Source organism: Mus caroli, chromosome 9 (genome assembly GCF_900094665.2).
Source record: "Mus caroli chromosome 9, CAROLI_EIJ_v1.1, whole genome shotgun sequence".
Classification (NCBI taxonomy): domain Eukaryota; kingdom Metazoa; phylum Chordata; class Mammalia; order Rodentia; family Muridae; genus Mus; species Mus caroli.
In genome coordinates this window covers 39,049,021-39,072,106 of record NC_034578.1, presented here as the reverse complement: position 1 = coordinate 39,072,106, position 23,086 = coordinate 39,049,021, and the positions used below count along the sequence as shown (strand labels likewise).

Below are 23,086 nucleotides of genomic sequence, written 5' to 3'. Positions count from 1 at the left end.
TTCCTTCCTTCCTTCCTTCCTTCCTTCCTTCCTTCCTTCCTTCCTTCCTGTCTGTCTCTCTCTCTTTCTCCCTCCCTCCCCTTTCTTTCTTTCTTTCTTTCTTTCTTTCTTTCTTTCTTTCTTTCTTTCTTTCTTTCTTTCTTTCTCTCTCTTTCTCCCTTCCTCCCTCTCTTTCTCCCTTCCTCCCTCTCTTTCTCCCTCCCTCCCTCCTCTTTCTTTCTTTCTTTCTTTCTTTCTTTCTTTCTTTCTTTCTTTCTTTCTTTCTTTCTTTCTTTCTCTTTCTCCCTCCCTCCCCCCTCCCTTACTCCCTCCCTCCCTCTCTCTTCCTTTCTCTCTTTCTTTCTTGAGACAAGGTCTGACTATGTAGCCTAGGCTGGTCTGGAACTCACAGAGATGCTCCTGCCTCTGCCTCCAGAGTGCTGTGATTAAAGATGAGTGCACCATGCTGGGCTTTCCCTCTGCTATTTTATGGAATACGGTTTCCTTGTTGCCTTTCTCTTACCTCCTTCAGTCAGATCTCCTTGACACTCAAGGAGTGAACCGCAGAGAATAGATCACAGCTTACACAATGCAAATATAGTTGCTCTTTCTTTGTCTAAGAACCATCAGTGAGTCAGTAGATGGCCAGGATTCTGTCCCAATCTCATTTAGTCTGATTACAGTTTCCCTATTATTAGTTTTAATGGCCACAGCAAAACATCACCACTCCACACCAAAGCACTTCAGTGTCATACCAATGCTCATTTTATCTTGCCTGGTCCTTCGCTCTACTCTTCCCTGTGCTTCCTTCTTGTCTGCCTTGGAAGCCATACCTATGTTTCACAACCAGTCAAGACACGTTACATCTTCTGGCAAAGCCAGCCAATCCCTCTTTTGTTTCCCACTATGCTCTGCCCTGTAATTCAGTCTCTGCAATTGCTTATTTCCATGGTGGGGATTTAGATGCATGTCTTAACTGACATGGAGCTTGTAGCACTTAGCACAACGCTGGCCAGATAATAGACACAGGGTAAATGTTTGATAAGTGAATAACTGAATGTATGAATGAATAAAAGCAAAAGTTGATGCATCTAATATAAGGGTTCTATAGCAACAATCACCATTGAATGTGTCTAGGATGAGCAGGCTCTACTTTCTATCTATCTGCTCATCCCTTTCCTCCCACTTCTCTCTCCATCTTGTTACTGTGCTGTCCCAACCTGGAGAGAGCACTGGGCAGAAATAACCAGTAATTCCAGATGAAAGCTCATCCTCAGATATCCAGAACACTTAGAGCAATCCCTCCTTGTGCTTTTTATCATTTAGCAACATTATCTAGAAGGAAGGGTAGCACAGACGCTGTCTATATCCACGGATTCTTGGCTCTCTGAAGACCAGGACTCTGTGCCTCTTCTCCATGATGCTGTCCCCAGGCAGACACAAGACATCCACTAGGCACTGACTACCTGTCTAGGTGACTGACTTATCACATGTCAGAGGCAGCACAAGACAGAATATCCACATCTTGATGACACTAACAAGCCATCTAAACCTGTCCGGATGCATACTGTTGTTCTCTATGTCTGTTGACAGCTATTGATTCCTCTTGGCACAGCATTTACATTGTCCTACACAGTTCAGTTCATGACCCAGTCCTGACTTCGGCTTTAGGAGAGACAGTCCTGCAAATCAGTCTTTGTGTGGGCACTGGTGCTCTTTATCGTTACGGTTGAGAACAACTAAGGATCGGCATAAGATAAAAGCCTGTGTTTAGACCCACCTGACATGCTCACGCACGGAATAGAGAGGATCTCTATGCTTAATCAGAAGAAGAGAGTGCCGGAGTCAGGGGAGGACGCCAAGGAGATGAGCGGGAGAGTTGGTTTTAAGATGAACAATAATTATATATTATTTGATGACTCTGGTGGTCTTGAAGGACTTTGTACAAAGTTAGGGGAGACTAGGGCAAAGAGCCAGCAAATAAAATAGTTCAGGCAAGGAGACAGCTCTGGAGAACTTCATGGGGAGTGGGTTTATCCAGACTAAACCAGCATCTCAGAAGTAAAGAGGGAGGCAGGCCTGGCAGTAAATTTTTAATATCACTATTTCCTTTATTTGCAAGAGCAAATTAGTATTGGCTCCGAGCAGACTCGATACATTAGCAGCAGCCATAGCCAGGAACAAGGAGCCCTTCTTCTTTGTTCCATGATCCTTGATGAAGATTTTCCAGGTGCCATTGCCAGGAACTTGGACAGTTGGCCACACCCTCCCATGGGAATCACTCTCAGTGGCCACAGTTAGGCATCTGACACAAAGAACAGCTCTCAGAAGGCTGGATTCGGTTGTCACACACAAGTCACCGAAGTGTAAACACAGGGTGGCTGATTGTGCTTTGTAAATGTGCATGTGGGTGCATGCATTCACGCTTTCATGCTTGTGTGTATGTGTGTGTGTGTGTGTGTGTGTGTGTGTGATATTCTACTGTGTTTTCCTGCTTGGGTTTTACATTCTACTGTCATATCGACCAATCTGTTGTTCATCTGTTAAGGGAGATTGACAAACCTTCAGGGAACATAGACCTTTAGGGAAATTCCCCAGAAAGCATACAAGAGATATATACAGATTGGATCTTTCTGAGGACACCAAGTCCTGGGCAGAAGACCCATGCAACCCCTTAACTATATTCAGGGAAATATTGCGTACAAGTAAATCTGAGGTGAGAAGGGCACATGGGATAGAGGGAGAGAGGTACATGAGGAATAGCTACCAACATATAGGCAGTTCACAGGGTAGGTACAGAATATTGTTTGGGATCCATAGACAATGGTAAGTTCTTTTCTCTCAGCTATGTAGTTTCTTAGCAAAAGTTTTGGCTTCCATGCTTGGTTGATCATAACAATTATTTGAGGCTATTTCTGAAAGTGCAGAATGGGTCCTACTTTCATGGATGTCAATTCAACAGGTCTGAGAGGCTGCATCATGACAAGTCTCCTTGATGGCTCTCTGGTGCAGCTCTGCTAGGTGCGGACTGGCTGATAACCATACAGACAACAGATACAGTGGTGGTAACCAGCCCCTTAGAGAGGCGGATGCAGAACCCCATGTGAGACCAGAACCTAAGCCATTTCTCCAGTTCTTCAGAGGGAAGGACACAGGTGTCTCAGGTAAGAGGAGAATCAAAGTCACTTGTCCAGAACTTAAGGCCAGATCAGAATGGACCAGACCAAATGAGATTGGACTAAATCTGATGAAATCATATCCCCATCTCTTCATTCCCAGAAAGGGTGAAGCCAGCGGAGCCATAATCCTACCACCGAATCACCTTTACATTATCATGTCACTAAGACTAGAGATAGGATTGCTCAAACATAAAGCCAAAGAAGTCACACTGTTTGATATTAAGAAGGTGGAATTAAGAGATATATCTTTCATTTCTTATATCACCCCTTTGCTCGACTATGGTGGGGACTGCGAGCATGGCTGAGCAATGCTGTGACTAGTCTTTTCTAAAACCCATCAGTGCCTCCCATGAGCTGCTTCCAGCTAACATTAAGCAGAGTGTGGATAATAAGAGAGATCTTCTCCTGGGAGATGCAGGCAGCCCTCTGGCAATGTTAGCTCAAGGACTCCCCGACAGCCTTTGCAAGCTTTCTGCAGCTCCCATGGGTCTCTACCATGTTCCCCAACTTCCTTCCTCTGGTCAGACTCATGTCCAAGTCTGACCAGCATGCTGTCCTTCCTGCAGTTTCCTTCATGAAGTCCTGACACATGTTGGCCCTTCTTCTTAGGGGGTGCAGACCAGCATGGGCACTTTGGCAGATGTACTGAGGCCCCAGCTGCCCTGCGGAAGTTCTTGGGAACTTGAAAACATGACTTTTGAAGACTGAGAGTCCTTTGGGGTGTGGAGAGGCATAGGGAAGGTGCAGAATAAAAAGATAAAGACAAGTTACTTAAGGCCAAGTGTCTGTGACTCACGAGTCAAGGAGAAGTTTACTTACTCATTCCCATGTGGTAGAAATCACCCTTCTTAGAGTTAGCAGAACTGAGGCTCAGGGGACCAACATGACCCACTCACATTCATGTATGTCACACCAGTCAAGGCAGGGTATTCCTAATCTCAAATCCTTTTTATTTCTGCCATACTTCAGTGATTGTCCTTAAGAAACACAGAGTAACATGATAGTTAAGAACAGGAAGTTGGGGTTGGAGAGATGGCTCCTGATTACAGAGGCCCTGAGTCTAGTTGCCAGTTCATACATAGCAGCTTACAACCATCCTTAACTCTGATTCCAGGGAGATCAGTGCCCTCCTGTCTGCTATAGACACTAAGCATGCCTGCAGTATACACACATGCACGACTATAAGACAGTTGTACACATAAAATAAAAATAAATAAAATACATCTTAAAAAAATAACAGTAACGTTAAAGGACTGCCTTCTCTGTTCTTAAAGTAAGGATAATATACTTCGTTCAGAAAGACTGACAAGTGCTGGTGTACCAACAGAAGTAAATTGAGTTGTTTTTTTCTTTTCTTTTTCTTTTTATGTGTATCTAAAAGTTAAGCATGAAAAATGGAGGCTTAGGAGGGTGTGGATTTCAGCTGTGACTGTAGAAGGGTCAGTATGTGTTCACCTGGAACGTGGGTTCCTAGGCTGGAGAATCACGGGGGGGGGGGGCTGTCGTGGGAGGGGAGGCTGTTGTAGGAGGGGGGGCTGTTGTAGGAGGGGGAGGCTGTTGTAGGAGGGGGAGGCTGTTGTAGGAGGGGGGGCTGTTGTAGGAGGGGGGGGCTGTTGTAGGAGGGGGGGCTGTTGTAGGAGGGGGAGGCTGTTGTAGGAGGGGGAGGCTGTTGTAGGAGCCAGGCTGAGAATCTGAGTGGCTTCACTCCCCCTGCTGAGCACCATCTCTCAGGAAGGGATAATGGGCTGGCGGGTGGGTGCAGGGGGGTGCGGTGTGGGGGAAGCAGTGTGCTGAGAGTATCCTAATGCCTACAGAAGCCCACAAGTTACAGAGTGAGTCTTCATGCTGGAACCTGGTAAAAGCTGGTAAGAGCAGCTGGAATTTCCTCTGGTCCTTTATTGAAGTGGTAGCCTGGAGCAGACTGATGGGCCTAACACAGCCTTTGCCCAGATTTTCTTAGACACAAGTTAGATCCAAGAACCTCACAGGAAACAGATTATTTGAAACCCCAGGCCTTCCTTTCTTGGAGAAAAACAAATTAGATGGTAAGTTCCATTTCTGTGAAATAGAACCATGGAAACCAATGACCCACAAAGTTCTTTCTGACGAGGCAGGAAATACAGAAGGTTTTAGCGTCAAGATTCTCCACCATGTCCAGAGAAGACGTTGAGTAACAGACATAAAGATGCTCAGGGGTATTCTTTCCTGTGGGAGAGTCTTGAATATTGCTGCCTTCCCAGGCTCCAGCAGCACTGACATAGCCCAGCTAATCCAGGCACCAAAGCCTCGGAGAAGAATGCTAGGACAGCGACTGTCAGCAGACAGCCAAGGCTGGCCCACTGGTAACTCTCAGTTCAGTGTAGAAAGCATCCATTGAGCATGTTCTATGCACCCTGCACTGTCTGCAGCCTCGGAGCTAGGATTGCAAGAGGTAGTTAGCTGCCAGACTTAGGAGAGGGCAGCGCATCAGGGGCAATTCTTGCCTCCACCATGTGCTGAGACATAGGAGGGCTGAACCTGCTTGCTGTTGGATGAGTCTGGAAAAATTAGGTACTAAAGATGACAGGACAGTCTATCACCGACCAGCATGACCAGCCAGAGCTCCTTCCAAACATGATTGAAGTTTTTCATTTTTTTGCTCTCTCTCTTTTTTTTTTCATTTGTATGTGTGTATAATGTATGCATGTGTCTCTGTGTGTGCATACATTATACATGTGCTCACATGTTTGTGGATGGTATATATGTGTGCACATAGAGGCCCAAGGTTAGCACTGGGTTTCTTTCTTGATAATTCTCTACCTTATTCACTGAGATAGAATCTCTCCAGTGAACCCAGATTAGTCTAGCTACCTAAGTTGAATTCTATCTCTGGCTTTGGGGATGTGGACTCAAACAGGCCAATACACCCAGCAGGTTTATGCAGGGTCTAGGATCCAGACTCTCGTTCTCACTCTTATGTTAAACGCTCTAAGCACTGAACCATCTTTATAACCTCCCGCCCTGCTCACCTCTGCTCAGTAGGACTTGGGGATACTGTACCACCTGTGTGCCTCATTGAACAAGGTAATAGGAGTCCTTCCTCTAAAAGACAGGAATCAAGGGACCATTGTTTGGTTCTGCTAGGGAAATCAAATTGGTGGTGAAATATTTGGCAAGATGTCTGTCATTCTGGATGCTACCTAGTCCACGGTTTCCACATCAATCCCTGTCTCCTGGTCATCCCTTGCCCTCTTCTCCCTCAACTCTGTATGCTTATTGGGCTTAATTTTAAGTGTGAAGACTCTGTGAGTTCACAGCTGGGAACCTTTTAAATGAGGATTCTCGGGAAGCCACACAAAAAGTCTGCTCATGGAATCACTGGGCTGGGGACACCCGGGCCCGTGGAAGGCAGAGTGAGTGAGCAGGCTCAGGTGGAGACCTTTGCGACCCCCTTTAATTATCTTGGCCTGATCTGCTATGGTTGCCAAACCTGCTTGGCAGCTAGATCATCTGGAGAACTCCTGGGGAAGAAGAAGAAAAAAAAAAAAGTCCTTGGCATCCCGCCAAGGGGGACAGAAGTGATCCAATGACAGTTAAAGGTTAAGCAGACTTAGGGAGCCTTTCTCTACCAAGAGCTGGGGCCAGGAAGACCAGCCAATAGACATCTTTGACTTTGAAAGAAACCTGTAAGTTCCAGCTGGTGCTCTGGTGCTCTGGACATCTCCACCCCCACCATACTTCCTTGATACCCAGTGTAAGCATTCTGGTAAAGACAGAATGAGCCCGTTTGGATGCCCATCAGCTCAGTCTTTCCATCTGTCCTAGTTAGCCTTAACCCATTAACTTGGCACATCCTAGAGCCACTTGAAGCAGAATTTCAAGTGACGAATTCCTTTATCAAGTTGATCTCCGTGATTTTCTTTATTAATTTAGGAGGGCCCAGCCCATGGTGGGCAGGCCAGTTTCCTGAGCCATTAGGTCCTGGGCTGGATAAGAAAGCTAACTAAGCACGATCTGGTGAGAGAGCTGCAAACCGCATTCCCCCATGGATCCTGCTTCCACAGCTGTGCCCTCAGTTCCCTAGTGCCCTCTTGAAGGTCAAAAGACAAAATGACAGCAAATTTAGTTATAGATCTAGTTGTCTTTTATCTGTGATTTGTGACTTAGGGAATCCTCTATGCTGCAAAATTGGCTGTGTGCTCCCTTCGGACAACAGAAAGACCGTGGGTTAATAAGGAAGCATCTAGGAGCTGGGATAGAACGGGAAAGCTGATTGGCCGACAACGGGCTGGGCTCGTTCTTTGTAAGAATGAAGCAGAGGAGGCCTGCTTATTAGCCCTTCACTTGCTTATTTGGGTATTTGAATATCAGCCCGGCCCCACCTGATTAGTCAGAAGGTCAGATAAACTGGTTTCGCTTTAGCAGCTGGCATTTCAGCTCCAGTGTAGCTCCTGCTTGATTCAATCTGTTGGGTCTTCTACCAGAGCTCAGCCCAACCAGTGTACTCCCATGGAAGTCAGTGTGGTGGTTTGAATAAATAATGGCCCCCATAGGCCAGAAGGGAGTGGCACTATTAGGAGGTGTGGCCTTGTTGGAGGAGGTGTGGCCTTGTCAGAGGTGTGGCCTTGTCGGAGGAGGTGTGGCTTTGTCGGAGGAAATGTGTTACTAGGGGCTCAGTTTTGGGGTCTCAGAAGCTCAAACCACTTAACTTCTTGCTGCCTGCCTATCCAGATGTAGAACTCTCAGCTTCTACTTCAGCACACATCTGCAAGCATGCTGGGATACTTCCTGGCATGATGACGATGGGCCAAACCTCTTAACTGTAAGCCACTCCAATTAAATGTCCTTTAGAAGAGTTGCTGTGATCATGGTATCTCTTCACAGCAATAGGACAATGACTAAGACAGCCAGATCCACATTACTATAACAACTATTCAGGACAATCAGCTTAGGAAGAGAAAAGATTTCTTTTGGCGCATGTTTTTTGGAGTTTTTATGCCTTAGTGGGGTGGCTTCATCATTTTTGAGCCCTTGACAAGGGAGTATGTGATGAAAGGAGGGAATGTCTGGCAAGAGAGGGAGTGGTAGAACAAAATCTCTTATGCCATCATGAGCCAGGGAGCAAAATGAGTGAAGAGGGGCCCAGGTTTCACAGCAGCCTAAAGGCTTTTTGTTGTGGTAGAATGGCTGCTCATCGGACAGATCACACTAGCCAGCACAGTTCCATGGGAGAGGTTTACTGGGGGAGAAAAGGATGAAGGGGGGTGAGAAAGAAGAAGGAAAGAGTGTGAAGGTCAGGGGGCTCTGCCTTTTAATGGGGCCGGGAGGTAACCACTGCGCACAAGGTCAGGGCGGGCCTAGGGGTGACGGTGATGTCATCGTTGGATTTATAGGTGACTGGCAACTGGAAAGCCAGTTCCCAATGCCAACACTTTCCGCTAGACCTAAGTCCCTAAAGATCCTACTGTCTCTCAGTTGGTACTACCTGAGGGACCAAGTCTTTAGTTTTAAGGGACATTTGTGACCTAATCCACAGCCTGCTCCATACATTTATTTCATATAAATCACTTAGGAATCTGTTTAAAAATTGCCAGCATTATTCAAACTGATTAATTGGACTATGGAGTCCAATATCCCTGGTAATTCTAGCAGGCAAAGAAGTCCAAGGACCCAGCTTTAGGATACCCTTGGGGGTCTGCTGTGAAGACCTCCTCCTAACCTTTACAAGATATTTTGCTGTCCTACCCCCATGAGGGATAAAGCCCTTTTCCCTCCATGAGAAATGATAATTGCTCATTTTGAAAGAGGTCATTTATCTCTCATTTCCTAACTCCAACCAGAGAATCCCTGTGGACTGGAGTCTCACGAGAGCAGACACTCTCCAGTGGAGGCAAACACCATCTGCCTCAGCAGTCATGGCTGACAGACCTCATGAGGGGACCAGCAGAACCCTGAATTAGCCAGAAGGATGAGTACCGAAGTGGCTCACTTCAGGGTGGGTGTCTGTGATTGATTCTCCTGTCTTTTCTGCCACTCATTCATTGTAACTCATTCCTGGGTCCCACACTATGAGCACAGTGACTCTTTTCCCGTATCTCTTCCAAATCCCCCCTGCTGCTACTAAGCTGCATTTTTTTTTTTTTGGTGTCCTTATCAGAAACAAAGGAGAGCTGTTCTCACTTGTGCGAAGCCCTGAGGATCAGTGGCAAAACTGTGGACCTTGGTTGTGAGTAAACCCCTAGGTAATTTCTCTACCTCCGGGATCGTGGTGAGCTACCCAGAGGGACATTTCATTTGAAGAGCTCACACGTCATTGCTGTATGAGGAATAGCAAGTGGCTTGTTCATCGCTGTTTATCTTCCGTGGTTTATTTATTTATTTATTTATAAAGTCAGTTAAAGTTATGGGGGGGGAGCCCGCATCTAATGAACACATCCTCACTTTCTTCCCCTCCCAGCCCCCACCAACAATAGCATCACCCGAACGTAATTAACCAAAAAGAGAGATAAGTTCATGTATAACCTTGCTGTTTTCTGTAACCTATACAAACGAGGACAATGGAAGTCATGCCAAGCTGCTGCCATTTAATGTCTGTGGATTTGTTCTCGGGGACAAAGTGATTCTTTACAGGTTGATAAACTGAGCAGTGGCAGTCATTTAAAGACCCCAGGGAACTTTTGCTCGTGTTGTGTTCCTGTTTGTGTGTGATTGTGCCGTCTGTTGTAGACACTGCTGTGCTGTTCCTTCCAGCACCCCACCACCCCCGGGACACAGAGGGAAAGAGAAAGACCAACCTGCTCAATGCCTAGGCAGACAGTGGAAGGGAATCCTACAATCTTTTGGGCGGAATTTCCTTCTCTCCTCCCCTGCTACATTGCTGCCTCATTTTGTGTCTTTTTCAAGTTTTCCCCTTCAGGACAGCTCTGTCTTCAATGTTGTCTTCGGCAAACTACCAAAATAGAATTTATGATTCATTGACCCAGATTATGTTCCCTCTGACAATATCTGCAGAAATTCTGCTCAACAATGGCTTGCTGACTTTACAAAAAAAAAAAAAAAAGCATACATCGCTCCCTGGAATTCATCCGCATCACAAGGCTGACAGAAGAGCAAATTAAGTGTTATCTTCTCTGGAGTCCTTGATGAAGAACAGCCTAGTCTTGGCAACTCACTATGCGTTTTTGACGAGCTTCATGAAAGTGGAACCATTAGGGGTTTTCCATAAATTGCAGTTAAGTCTGAGGTATGCATGAGAGACCATGTTCCTAAATGTCTTCCCAGGGAAAGACGTAAGCAATGTCTACCCCTTCTCAGTAAGGTCCCAACTACAAACTCAGGTACAGTTTGGCCTACGTTTACCCAGAGGAACAAAGGAGTTTATTGAGCTTCCTTATAGAGCATCAGTAAGAGGTTTCTTACAGAGGTGTGGGTGCTCCTCCTTCCCAACTGACAATATCTGGAAAGCCTGCACCCAGCATGGTATTAGCCACCTTAAGGAGCCTCTCCCTAGTCTTCCCCTACCTATATACTCTAGTCCTTCCTTGAGGACACCTGCAATTAAAGCAGAGTTGCTTAGCAGGCGATAGGGAGTTGATGACTATTCAGGAGAGGGGCTCGTGATCTACCGCACCTCCCCATGAAGGGGTCTAAACAAGTTAACAGACCCAGTTCGGATGATCCTCTTGAAAGGGCACATAGCTAAACTCCCCCAGATGGCAGTTGGTTGGCACAGAGGACAATCACTCATACCAGGCTACAACCTTGTTTTCTAGAGCTATAGCTCTAAGGACCGGTATCTTACATTGCCCTCCAAGCTCCAGGAGGCTTCCCAGATGCCTTCTCAACAGGTAGTGATGCCTAATGCAGAGCACACTACCTCTGTCTTTGATTTTACTTGCCTGTAAAAGTGGAGCCCCAAGGTTGACATCAGGAATCTTCCCCAATTACACTTCCAGGCTCACTAGAACCCAGAGTTTGCCGAACCGGCTAGTCTAACTAGCCCCTCGCTCCCGGGATTTATTGTTTCCTGCCACCTTTGAATGTTGGCCTGCTGCTGAACCCAACAAGCGTTTAGATGGATTGTGGGTATTCAAACTCCAGTCTTCATGCTTGCATGTGAGCCCTTAATTCACTGAGCCAACTCCTCTATTTATCTTCTAAGAGTGAAGAAACCAAGCATGTTTGACTTCCCGTAAGAAATAAAAACTTTTCCTTTTTTGCGTCCTTTGTAAAGTCTTACATACTCTTGGGCTGGTCTTTGCTTCTCCTGTGTTTATCTAGAGATCTTCTGTCAGAGGAATTCTCCAGTTCTCATGGGGAAAGCACAGACCCATCCCTGTAGCCATGGTGGAAGGCAGAAGGGAGTCCTATGGTTTAGAACAGAGACAGAGAAGATAATTAAATTCAGGTAAAACTTCCTTTTAAAAAAAAATCTCTCTTTTGAGCAGAGCATGTAAATTACTTGGTAGGATGCTGGCCTAGCAGGCAGAAGGTTCTGGGTTTGATCCCTAGAACTGTATAAGTTTATATAGTTCTGGTTTACTTTATAGCATGGTGATCCTAGCACTAAGGAAGTGACCTCAGGGTGGTCGGAAGTACAAGACGTTCTATTACAGTGTCCAAACTCTTTCTGTGTCTCTGTCTCTCTCTGTGTCTCTGTCTCTCTCTCTTCCTCTTTCTCCCTCTCCCTAACCCTCTCCCTGTCCCCATCCTCCACCACTGCCATTTTCTCCTCTTCCTTCCACCCTGGCAGAAACAGTCACTGTGTCTCTCTTTTCCTCTCCCTATATGTAGGTGTCAGTTCCCTCTGGCCTGCCTTTATCTTCTCTCCTTCCTTCTTCTCCATCCCTATATCCTGATCATTCCAAGTTCTCACTCATGCAACAGCTTTTCCCTGGCCTTCCAGACCCTGCTTAGGCACCTCACTTCTTCCTCAATGCAAACTAAAGAAGCCCTAGGATGGAGCTGGGTTTCGGAGCTTGGGGTCACCATGGGTGGATACTTAAAGAGGATTCGTGTGAGAGGAAATCTCACTCAAGCAAACATCTAAAAGTCATTACTTTATGAGGACATGTTTTGTAGCTCAGAGAAATGTGGTTCCCTAAAGGACAGTCCTTTGTCACGCTGAATGCTTTGAACTGCAGGTGTAAGAAAGGCCTCAAATCAGCCTCTTTCTGATCTTCCTCCTGGTCCCTTTTCTCCCACAAGGCAACCATCATCTCTAAAACACCTCTTCCTTCCAGTAGGCCACAGAGACTGTGTTGCAGTAAATCGCCAACCCAAATATGCCCCAGCAATGAAAACACAACTCAGTTAATATGAATACATGCTATGTGCCTAGATTGGGCAGATCTACCACTACACTACCATCTTTCCCATCTTATGAGACCCCTGAGAACTTGGGGTTTCTCCAGGCCATGTGCTTCTGCTCCTCTTTTCTTCTTCTTCCTCCTCCTCCTCCTCTGCATCCTCTCCCTCTTCCATTTTCTCCTTCTTCTCTCTCCCCACCTTCCACTCCACCTTCCCTTTTATATACCCAATCATCAGCTCTCCTTTATTTTACAAATTAAGGTGGGAAGCAGGTTTACAGGAAATCACTTGAGTACTGACTCATTCCTTGTTCACAGCCACCCTCAGGAGAACAGAATTAACATTAAATATAATTAGCCCCAGGGCTGTCCACAACAAGACTGGACCCACACACACACACTCTTCCCCAAAGCCAGCCCCAAACCTAGAAATATAATTCTAATCTTCCCTTCACCTTCTGGGAAGGAGATGATCATAAAGAAATGGTTTTTACCTTTCTTATACACTATGAAACCTTGATTCTAGAAAGAGTCCTTTCTTAGCCAGAGCTTTTGAGAATGCTGCAAAGGAAACAGAAAGAACTGAACAGGCATGCCCTGCTGGGCTCCCCTTCCTACAGTCTAGGAACTGTAGCATAATCCATACCTTTTACACACAATGGCATTTTGACATGACTGCTTATTCTTTATCAAACCTAAGCATAAAAATTGATGTTTCATTTATTTTAATGTATATACCCTGGTAGGTAAGACTATACTCTAGTGGATGACCGCATGCCCATGACTACATGGGCAGCACAAATTGGAATTAATTAATTATTGGAGAGAGAGAGAGAGAGAGAGAGAGAGAGAGAGAGAGAGAGAGTTGGAAAAATGTGGAGGTGAGGAGTAGATCTTGGAGGAATTAAAGAGCATGTGTGCATGTATGAGGTTCTCAAAAAATTAAAAAGTATAGATATACAAATATATATAAAGTTGGCATTTTCTCTGGGTCTTTACGTGTTTTGAGTCTCACACCTCCCAGATAAGCTTCAGACTCGCTAAGGAGCTGTAAATGACCTTGAACATCTGCTTCTCCTGCTTCTCTTCCTAGTGATGGGATTTCAGATCTGCACCACCACACCTGATTATGTAGTTTTGGTGATCAAATCCAGGGTCTTTGCCTGCTAAGTGTTCTAGTTTCATTTCGTTGCTGTGACAAATAACTTGACCAAAAGCAACTTCAGGGAGGAAAGAGTTTATTTTAGCTCGTAGATCAGAGTCCATCATTGAGTGAAAAAAAAAAAAAAGCAGGAATTCAAGGCAAGCTTGCTGTCCCACAGAGCCTTGCCTCTGGAGCTCATTCACAGATGAGGAAGCAGAGCATGAACCGTGAGCAAATACTGCTTGCTGGCTAACTTGAAAACCTGTGTTAGCTAGCGGTCTTATACAGCTCAGGACCAATTGGCCAGGAACTAGTTCTACCTACAGGAGGCCGGGCCCTCTTACAACCGTTAACAGCCAAGATACTCCTCCATAGATGTGCCCACAGGTTAGTCTCATGTAGGCAATTTCTCTCTCATATGACTGTAGCTGTGAAGTTAGAAGTCTAAGCTAAAATACTAGGCAAGTACTCTATCCACTGAGCTCCATCCCCAGTCGGAATCTTCACTTTTGAAGTCTCCCATGTCACATAAAACATTAATCAACATGGTATACTTTCTTGTTAATGAATCTTTGGTTATTGGAGTGTCAGTTATGACCCTGATGTCAAGGAGGAAAGATACTCCACCTTCTACCTCTACCTGTGATTGATTGATTGATGATTGATGTCATTCATGAGAATGGCATACTTTTAGATCACAGAGGGTTACTGTATGCCATTCAGTATAAACACTCTAGTGCAGATTCAGAGCACCAATACAAGTTCTGGAAAACACAAAACCATCACAGTCTCTATGCAGTAGGAGAGGCCATCTATCTCTAGGCACTACTTCCTTTGAGAATAATCGCTGCCTTACTGTCCCGGGCTCACCACACACTGGTGTTCCTTGAATGCCAGCTCTGTGCAGGATGTGGTTAGGGCCTTGAGAAGCTGCCTATGGTATCTGAAAAAGGGTGGATTTGCTGATCTCCACCCTGGAATGGCAAAATGTCATAGCCCACAGCTCTGGAATCCTGGTTGGAGTTCAGAGCTCGAATCTGCAGTGCAATTACAGAGGATAATGAAAACTGTGTCAAAGGTTGGATTAAGCCTAAGAGTGGCAGTCCCTGATGACCCAATTCCAGGGCCAACAGATCCTTTACAGTTAGGACCCAGGTCTAGCTCAATAACCAGGTCCTTGAAGGAGAATACCTGTTCCCCAATGAGAAATCAGAGCTCTCCACATTGACTCTAGACCTTAAATCTAAACAATATTCCCCCCAGCTCCTTACTGCTTATCCACTGGTCTAAACCCATCCACCTTCCAAAGAAAGCAGCTGATACTACTGTAGAGGCACCTCCTAGGAGTTATCTATTTCCACTGGGGCTCTGTGGCCAGTTTTGGGTCTAGTCCCCCTACTCCTCATCCCCCAGACTAGCTTCCTTGTCACTTCAACCTATCCCAATGTCACAACCAAACATTCCACCTGCATCATTTACTGCACACCCGGAAGGACTTGTGGAGTAGGCAGAAGGAGATTTAGATCAGCCTCCTGACTAGTATTGCCCTACCACATGCTTCTCTGTATTATTACCACTTCAGAGTCCCATCCATGCAGGGACCCCTGACAGCAGCTGAGCCCTTTCAAGTCAGAGAGAAAGCTCAGTCCTCCCATGACTTAGCATCAGGCCACCAGAGCACAGAACATTTGGTGTATCCCATATATAGACTCTGGAAGGGCTGAGCTTCCTAGTTTCTGAACGCAGTTCTGTTTACTTATGCTGTTGTCTTGGTAGAGTTCCCAGACATGACGGGGCCTGAAGGGAGCTTATTATAGACTTCAGACAAACTGGCTTTGTGGGTCTGATATGTGAGGCCTAACCTGTTTCTTAGTAATTCTGAGGCAGCAGGTACATATGCTACCATTCAGAAACAATCAGCGTACAATGTGGCTGTGGATAAGTTAACATCCTCCCTGAATTCTCAATGGTGACTGTCATTTTGGCTTGTCTGAGTTGGCCTGAGATCCATATGAATCCAATGATCATGGCCAAGACACAGTTTTTCCAAGTGACTAGTTCTGTGTGCCTTGAATTCGGCCTCTGGATCTGAAGAGTGCAGAGAGCAGAGCAGAGGCACCTAGTGTGGAACCACGGCCATGCATGAAGAGATGCTACAATGAGCTGACTTGCCCAAATAGTGCTCACCAGCCTTGTAAACTCAGGGCGGGTGCTGGGGGTTTGTGAAGAAGGCCTTGTGCATGCTAAACACACACTCCAGCCCTGGGCTGCATTCCCAGACTGGCTTCTATTTTGAATCTTGGCCATCTGTTTCCTCCCAGGACCCTGCTCTCTCGTATGGCTTCCTCTACAGGTTAAAACATAGTTCTCAAATACCAGACACATGCCAAGCATCTCATGAAATTTTCTGTGGTCTCTCTCTCTCTCTTATTTAATTGCATTTTTACTTTGTGTGTGTGTGTGTGTGTGTGTGTGTGTGTGTGTGTGTGTGTGTGTGTGTGTGTGTGTGTGTGTGTGTGTGTGTATGTGTGTGTGTGTGTGTGTGTGTGTGTGTTTGTGTTTGTGTGCATTCATACCACAGTGCTCTTGTAGAAGTCTGAGAACAAAACTCGGGAGCCCATTCTCTTCTTCCACCACATGGGACCTGGGAATTTAACTTGGATTATCATTCTTGGATGCAAGTCCCTTTATTTTCTGAGCTGTCTTACTGGCCATCTTTTTTTGTGTGCTTCACAAGTACAACTAAGACAAAGACTCCAATCAGAAGACAATAGAGCAGTCACTGCCATCAATCCATTCATCAATCCCAAACATGGATTCTGAAAGTGTCTTCCTGCAGATCTCATTGGATCTAATTATATATCACCAAGAGAAGGGACATACACTCCATGGCTGTCAGCAGGGAGTGACCACAGGCACTTTCATGCACTCACACAATGGAAAATCACGATGCCCTAAACAAGAACGAGAACAGTTTTTATGCTTTAGTTTGGAAAATGTTTTATTGAAATAATGGTAATTGAAAAAGTAAAATCAAAATATACTTACTGTCCATGACAAAGCATATGTATTTGTTTATATCAAATCTTCTCTTCATTTTTGGAAGACTGATTTAAGATAACATCATTTGCCTGTGAGGTGGACTAACTCACTGGGGAAGAGGAGAGATTTACAGATAGTCTTTTAAGCTGAATTTAATGAATAACCTATTCAAACCATTAGATGGAAAATACAAACTGGGGGCAGTGGCTCACATCTGTGATAGACTGGGGGAGCAGGAGTTATTACCTTGGGCTACACAAGGCCCTATTTCAGAAAATAAAAGTTAAAAGAAGGAAGACAAAAAGAAAATATTACATTCATGAACAACTCAAGGGTTTAGACAGAGTGAGGGAAAACTTGGTAGTCTGAACAAAGCTAAACTCAAACTTATTTTTATTCGTTTAATTATCTTTTATTAACAGATTTCTCTCTCTGGTCATAACTCACTCACCCTATTTTTAGGTATGGTTTGAATTGCAAGGACACACATCAGTTGCACAGCTGGAGCAAACAGCTGGGAAGCCTGTCTGGGGAGACATCTGCCTGTGGTGGCTGGTGAGACAAGAATGAGGAGTGGTCACGCTTTGCAGCCCAGGCACCTCCTGAGAATGACAGCCTTCGAGTCAGATCCATCCTGAGAGGAGCCTAGTACCTGCCACAGTCCCTTGCAATGTAAGTTGATGAAGTTGATTTCACAGTCCCTGATCCTTGTAGCACACTTTGTAACTGTCTTCTCTCCTTTGGCTTGTGGTCCTTCTCTCACCAAGGCATAGACCTGTTTCTCCACCTCTTGACTCTGGGCAGGACTGTGAACTAGATCTGGCCAATCAGATGAATAATGGTGGTTCATTCTCTCTCTCTCTCTCTCTCTCTCTCTCTCTCTCTCTCTCTCTCTCTCTCTCTCTCCTGCTTTGGACTGGGGCTGACCCATTAGGGCCTGATGCTCTAGACATTTGACCGAGCCATTTTACTTGACCTGTCATAAGGTCAGATGTATGAGAGAGACTAGATGCCTACCTATTCCATACCTCAAGTTGCCAACAAATGCATGCTGTTTTCTGATGCTGTGTTTCATGGGTATATCTGAAATGGCATTTTCCCAGTCTGGGTATCAGTCCATCCCTTCTTCCCTGTCCTCTCTTCCTTTCCTGTCTCTAGCGCTGCTACTGAGGCCTCTTCTTGTCTGTTGCTATGTTGTTGGTTTTCCCCTCCTCCTTGTCCCATCCGTCTGTAAGATTCCCACCCCAGGTCTTTGGGGGTCTTCTTTTCTTTATGAAGACTCTGTGTCACACCCAACTTGTGCTATTAACGTTTATATGCCTTTCTCCTGGGCATCCATTTTATTCAAGTGAATTCTGAGCCCTAGGGGTGGGGAGAGGAAATGTTGGCTTCTTCTACATGATCCCTCTCAGTCCCTGTGGTAAGCTCAGCGTATTCAAAAACACCCATTTCATACCACTTCATTAATTTGTAGTCTCTGACCTCAAGGGATGCACAGTCCTGGGTGGGGGTGGGGGTGGGGGTGGGGGTGGGGGTGGGGGTGGAGGCAGACAGAACCTAAGATATGAGCCAACCATTATCCAGAGGTGGGAGAAGAGACTCAGCTGAGTCAATGAATGGCAAAGCTTACTAGAAATGACCTCTAAGTTGTTTTCAAGGACAAATGAAAGTTTGGTGTGTGTGGGGGGGGGCGAGGCAAAGAAATTGGAAGGGGTTTCCAGGCAAAGGGTCTGAGATAGGTCAGCGAGTGATAGTCACACAGTGACATTTTCCCCCTTTTCTCTCACTCCCAGTCCTCCCTGGCTTCACACCCTCACAGCCTCCTGCTTCTATGGATCCCACATGCTCTTACGTGGTCTGTCAGCAGTCTCTTCTTGTCAGGCTGCTCAGAGTAGCCCCAGCCCTGCATCACCCCCCCACCCCCCGCACTTTAACAGGATCCTGCCACAGTTCCTCTGCACCTCAGAGTCTGAGGAGTGCTTCATTATTGCACCAATGTTAGAGGGAAGGCCGGTAACCTTCCCGGCCCTGTGGCCCTTTTAATAGTAAATTTCACGAGCTGTGAATTTGCAAAAAGGCACGTTCTCTGCCCTGACACTTTGAGCTATCTTCTCATACAGCTCTTCTTGACAGCATGTCTTAGGGAGCTAATTAGGCTATGGTGTGGGGCTGGTTCTTTGAGTCATTTCTACTGAGCACCCAAGAGCAGAATCTTCCCCCCAGCACTCTGTAACCTAGTATAGGGTCGAAGGCTTACCATGAACAACTGGCTGAAGGTTTCAAGCCTCACTTTGCTCCTGGCTAAGAAGAATGGGGGAGGGGGGCAAAGAAGGGGGGAGGGGCATCCCTGAGCTTCAGTGTTCTCATCACAAAATGAGATTGAAGGTCCATTGTTAAGGATTAGAAACCATAGCTGTGCTACATGTGACAGGTGTGCTACGGGGACAAAGCCAGAACTATACAGTAGGCACTACTTAAAAAATGACATAGAACCACCTGAGGGGTGGCATATGTGAGGGGATCAGAGCAGACTGTATTCCGACAGAGCTAGCACTGGAAAAGGCGGCTGAGCACTAAACAGAAAACTGTACACAGAGCTTTGTAAAATACATAGAAGTTAAATACATAAACAAATTCTCATAGACAAGCTTGCATATGGCATATTTGGGAGACCAAGGACTCATCTGTCCCCCCTACACACACACATACACACACACACACCTACACCCCCATCCAATTTGTGAATTTGGGGGGAGGGTAGGGTGGGAACATTCTTTTTTAAAAAAATAGAGCTCTCAAAAACATTTTTTTACATTGACTAGATTGCCTTTGCTGTAAAGATGAAAATGATGGGAGATAAAGTCTTCCAGAAGAACCGGCCCATACGCTGCTGCCCGCCATGGCTGGAGTCTCGGATTCAACCATTGTGTTGGCTGCCTGCTGCCCAGACTGAGTGGGGTGAACTCAGGACAGAGCCTTGCTTTGGCATGAATACCTCTGCCTTCTCTTGCTGACACATTCCCTCCACCACTCAAGAATGCACAGAGCCCTTGCCAGGTTGAGAATGCCTGACTGTGACAGCAGCGTTTGCAAAGTAAAGAGCCTATTTATGAAGATAATGGTAGTGCCCAGACCAGGCCCACCGTGGGAGAATCTTGGCTCATAATTAGCAAGAACAGTGCATTTTAATGAGGATGCCTGGTAGGCAGTCGGCTCCTGCCTGGACTGCCAACGAATCTGGGCCAGAGGGAGTGTTGGCAGCGAGGACAAGGAGCAGGTGAGGGGAACAACATAGAAGAAAATGTGCTCATCTTTCGGAAACTTGAAAGCTTTAGGATGGTTTCATTTCCCCACTACCCTGGCTGTCGTCCCTTGGGCTGTTTCTCTGGAAGCAAACAGCTTGGAGAAGATCTATCAGATCTGGTAACTAGCAATCCCAAACATTGCTGGAGTGAACAGCAAAGGCCTAGGGGCCTTGGGGTGGAGGCTCAGAAATGTGGGCATTTTATTTTTCCTGAAAGGCAATTAGGCCATTGCTATGAAGCCTGTGGAGAAAGAAACTGGAATCTCAAAGCTTTCTGAAGAGAACAGCTATGGCTTTTGAAGCTGTGAACCCTGGTGGAGGTGATCCATTATTACCAAGGTTAGCTTAAGCCAGAGCCTTTGAGCTTTGTTGCTGGAGGCTGACAAACTACCGCTGAGGGGGCATGACCTAAGGAAAATGGGACTTCTCAGCTTCTCTGTTGTTTCAGAGTTCTGGCTCAGGGAGAATGGGCTTCCCATTGAACAAGATGAATGTTCATGCGTAAGTGAGTATAGCAATTCCAAGATGGATGAAGGGACTGTGATATGCTGAATCCTGGGTACCACGAGTGTCTTAGTCAGTGTTCTATTGCTATAAAGAGACACCATGACCATGGCAGCTCTTAAAAAAAGAAAGCATTTAATGAAGGCTGGCTCACAGTTTCAGAGGTTTAGTCCATTGTTGTCACGATGGGGAGCATGGAGGCATGCAGGTAAACATGGTGCTGCAGAAGCAGCTGAAAATTCTACATCTGGACCCACAGGAAACGGGAAGAGAGAGACAGGAAACAGGAAGAGAGAGACAGGAAACAAGAAAAGAGACACAAACTAGGCCTTGCTTGAGTTTTGAAACCTCAAAAGCCACCCCTAGTAACATACTTCCTCCAACAAGGCCACACCTCGTAAACCTTCTCAAGGAGTGCCACTTCCTGATGACTAAGCGTTCAAATACATGAGCCTGTAGGAGCCATTCTTATTCAAACCACCACAGCAAGAATTCTCAGGTCAGACGGATGAAGGCTATCTTGTTATATCTGATATATAAGGGACAATCATAGAAGCCCTTAACGAAAAACAAAAGGGACACTTATAATTACAGGTATTGAGTTGGGTGGTGAACTCAATTCAGATAGACCACGGCAGTGGGTTCAGTTCAATGTTTGCAGCCAATTTGAAAAAAGCAGAGGTGATCTTTAGAAGTATTAATAAAAACCACTATCAAAGTAAATTAATGAAATGTGTCAGATGCTGAAGAATGACTCAGGAGTTAAAAGCACTGGCTGCACCTTCAGAGGACCTGGGTTCAAGTCTCAGCACTCACATGGTGACTCACAACAATCTGTAGAGCTGGGGAATCATCTCACATTGTCTTCTGACCTCTGTGGGCCCGAGGCATGGACATGGTACACAGACACATATTCAGGCAGAACATCTACACATATTTAATAATTAATAGCAGCAGTAATAATTTTAAAACATAGGCAATGCTAGTTATCTCCTCATGTCTATTGTGTTCAGTTTTTCATAGCAGCAGAATAACAAAAGCAATAACAAATCAGAATAAATGCATTTGTTACCTGCTGCTGCTGTGACAAACCACACAAAGTTAGTGTCTTAAATCAACACAATTTACTGCTTTATACTTTGAGAAGCTGGAAATAAACAAGAGTCTTCTGGAGGCTAGAGGAGACCCTCTGCATTCTTGCTTTGTCTAGAGGCCACCTTCCTCTTTGGCTACTTCCCTCTCCCCCATCTTCAAAACCAGTAACAAAGCATCTTCAGCCATTCTCTCACCTCTGCTCTCACTCCAGCCAACTATTTTATCCCTTTCTGAAGGACCCTCGCACGTGCATTGTCCTCCCCCCCGCCCCCATAAAGCAGGGTAAATCCCTTCTCTTGAAATACCTAATTTAACCTCATCTGGAAAGTATCTTTGTCATGACCTTCAGGGACAAGATAATGAACATCTTTGTGGAGTCCTACTATGTCCACCATAAAAAAAAAAAAAAAAGAATTTTCCAGCCTCACTTGCAGCTAGACTTGACATATGTGACTAAGCTCTGGCGGTGGATGTGAGCTCTGAAAGCTGTCAGGATAAAAATAAAATCACTGTGTCTATCCTGAAAGGAAGAATGGAAGAAGGAAGAAATATTCACAAAGATTAGACAGAGCTACAAACTTGCACCTGCAACCACCACACTCTGCAGGGACACCTGCTCATTGGTTGATTGCACTGTGGAGCCAAGAATCATGTTTGTTGAAAGCATCATAGGTAGGTAGTTGTCTTAGTTTGGGTTTTATTGCTGTGAAGAGACACCATGACCAAGATAACTTTCATAGGGGAGAACATTTAATTGGGCTGGCTTCCAGCTTCAGAGATTCAGTCCATTATCATTATGGCAGAAAGTATGGCAGTGTCCAGGCAGACATGGTGCTAGAGAAGGAGCTGAGTGTTCTACATCTTGATGCAAAGGCAGCCAGAAGGAAACTCTCTTCTACAGATAGCCAGGAGGAACCACTCTTTCCACACTGGGTGGAACTTGAGCATAGAGATTCCAAAGACCCCCACCCCCGCAGTGACACTCTAACTACGCAAAACCCACTCCAATAATGCCACACCTCCTAATAGTGCCACTTCCACTGAGTCAACCACATTCAAACTACTGTAAGACTCTGGCGAGTCTTAGCTTACCGGGAACCCACGTGGAATCGATGCAAAAAGCAAGAGGAATTTATTGTTCTAGTGCCTAGTGCACTGGGGTTATCCCAGGCCTGAAGGAGAGGCTGCTACCCCCAGCGGCCAGTTTGGCGAGTTTTTATTTGTTTTCCAGGAGCGGAATAGAGCATCAGCAATTAGGCACAATATGATTTGATGGAACAGTGAGCCCTTTAAACTGATTGGTCTTTAGAGAATGAGGAAGTAGGGGCTTACTCAGCCTCTCCCTTCTGGCCTATGTGCTCTCTACCTGTCTCTTCCAGGAGGGGAGGAGTCCAGTGGAATTTTGGAAAATTCTAAAGCTTTGAGCTGACCTCTTCACTACCACAGCAGTCTAGGGCACTTCTCTCTCCTTCCACAAGCATGCACAGAGCTTGCTAACTCAAGCGGATTCTCACTGTTCTGTGTTTCCAAGCACACCCTTGCCCTGGAGCAT

At 45.7% G+C, this 23,086-nt stretch overlaps 1 long non-coding RNA gene across 1 annotated transcript in view; it reads left to right on the top strand.

The window, feature by feature from the left end:
* Positions 1–21,158, top strand: part of LOC110302631 — a 25,663-nt gene extending 4,505 nt beyond the window's left edge. The window contains exons 3-7 of the long non-coding RNA XR_002378824.1: positions 2,942–3,143; positions 8,978–9,132; positions 9,295–10,380; positions 17,094–17,303; positions 19,454–21,158. This is a non-coding gene — a long non-coding RNA (uncharacterized LOC110302631). The remainder of the gene's footprint in view (positions 1–2,941; positions 3,144–8,977; positions 9,133–9,294; positions 10,381–17,093; positions 17,304–19,453) is intronic.
* The last annotated feature ends 1,928 nt before the right edge of the window (positions 21,159–23,086 follow it).